This window comes from Nicotiana sylvestris, chromosome 12 (assembly GCF_000393655.2).
Source record: "Nicotiana sylvestris chromosome 12, ASM39365v2, whole genome shotgun sequence".
Lineage (NCBI taxonomy): Eukaryota > Viridiplantae > Streptophyta > Magnoliopsida > Solanales > Solanaceae > Nicotiana > Nicotiana sylvestris.
In genome coordinates, this window is record NC_091068.1 from 146,349,711 (window position 1) to 146,352,100 (window position 2,390).

Below are 2,390 nucleotides of genomic sequence, written 5' to 3' on the forward strand. Positions count from 1 at the left end.
ACAGTCTCCTGAGTGTCTCTCAAATTTGCGATAAGGGAAACAAGGTGGAGTTCTTATCCAAAATATGTACAGTCACTAACCTTGTGACTAGTGAAATAGTCTTGGTGGCCAAAAGATACAAGAACATCTATATTCCTGATTTCTAATCTTTACAGAGTGGTGATCTTTACAGAAGACTGGGCCATGCAAGCATCTCCCTTCTGAACAAACTAATTCAGAAGGACCCGGTCCATGGTTTGCCTACGTCACAATTCAAAACTCAAAAGGTATGTGATGCCTGTGCTAGAGAAAAATATGTAAAATCCTCCTTTAAGTCAAAAAGAGATGTGAGCACCTCAAGACCACTTGAGCTCCTACATATGGATCTGTGTGGACCTATGAGGGTGCAAAGCAGAGGAGGAAAGAGATACATTTACGTGCTCATGGATGACTATTCCAGATTCACATGGACTCTGTTTCTCAGAACAAAAGATGAAACGGTTGAAGTATTTGTGGCCTTTGTGAAGAAAATCCCGGTAAAGATGGAGTCTAGAGTTGTATGCATTAGATAAGATCATGGGACAGAATTTGACAATGTCAAATTTGATGATTTCTGCAATGAAAATGGTATCTCTCACAACTTCTCAGCTCCTACAACTCCACATCAAAATGGAGTAGTAGAAAGAAAGAATAGAACTCTAGAAGAAATGGCAAGAACAATGTTGATTGGCAGTGGACTTGCAAAGAACTTTTGGGCTGAAGCTGTCAACACTGCCTACTACTTAGTGAACAGGTGCATGATCAGATCAATTCTGAACAAGACCCCTTATGAACTGCTGAATCGAAGAAAACCCAAGCTAACCTACCTAAGAACGTTTGGATGCAAATGCTATGTTCTCAACAATGGAAAAGATCAGCTTGGTAAGTTCGATGCCAAAAGTGACGAAGGAATATTTATTGGCTACTCTTCTCAAAGCAAGGCTTACAAGATATACAACAAGCAGACTCAATGTGTTGAAGAAAGCGTCCATGTTATTTTTGATGAATCACACCCATCATTTGAGAAGAACATTGAGGAAGATCAAGATGGACAACCCTTACTTGTTCCTGGCGAAGTCATTAACATGACAAACGAAAAGGCAGATATGATGAGTCAAATGAAGGAGGCAAATGAAGACAACACTGCCTCATCATCTACAGAACCAAGCACTTTAATTACAACCACTGAAGCTGAAGAAAGAGTGGTTGATGCAGTTCAGGGAACTTCACTAGCATCTAAGAGAAGGATAGAGGAGAATCGGCCAAACATACCTTATTCCTCTCAGAATGAACCCCAATCATCTAACTGGAGACATCTTCTCACCTTATAGACAACATAATCACTCCTCTAGATTTCGGAGTCCAAACCAGGTCAAGAGCTAGAAATTTACTTGCCTTCTCAGCCTTTCTCTCCCAGATAGAACCCAAGAACATCAAGGAAGCCTTAAAAGATGCAGATTGGATTACAACCATGTAAGACGAGCTGCGTCAATTTGAGAGAAATAGCGTTTGGCACCTGGTACCTAGACCCCTAGATAGAACCATTATAGGAACCAGGTGGGTATTCAGAAACAAGCTCGATGAGCTTGGAATTACCACAAGGAACAAAGCTAGGCTCGTAGTTCAAGGTTACAATCAGGAGGAAGGGATTGACTATGATGAAATATTTGCTCCAGTGGCTCGCGTGGAAGCCATCAGAATTCTGATTGCCTTTGCTTCTCATATGAAATTCACCTTGTTCCAAATGGATGTCAAAAGTGCATTTTTGAACGGACTACTTAAGGAAGAAGTCTATGTGAAGCAACCCGCTGGGTTTGAAAGTCATGAGCACCCTGAGTACGTGTTCAAATTGGACAAATACTTGTATGGGCTAAAGCAGGCTCCTCGAGCGTGGTATGAAAGATTGTCAAAATTTCTCTTAAAAAATGGCTTTAAGAGAGGGAAGATTGAAAACACTCTTTTCTTAAAGAAACAAGGAAGGAACCTACTCATTGTTTAAGTTTATGTTGATGATATCATTTTTGGGGCAACAGCTGACTCTATGTGTGAAGAATTTGCAAAACTTATGGGGAGTGAATTTGAAATGAGCATGATGGGGGAATTAAATTTCTTCTTGGGTCTTTAAGTAAAACAGTCCCCAAAAGGTACTTCTATCTGTCAGCAAAATACATCAGGAAACTCTTGAAGAGGTTTGACATGGAAGCATCAAAGGTAATAGACACTTCCATTGCAACTGCCACTCGACTAGACATGGATGAAACATGATCTCCTATGAATCAAACAATGTATAGAGGCATCATTGAGTCTCTTCTCTATCTCACTGTCAGTCGACCTGATATTATTTTCAGTGTGGGGCTGTGTGTAAGGTTTCA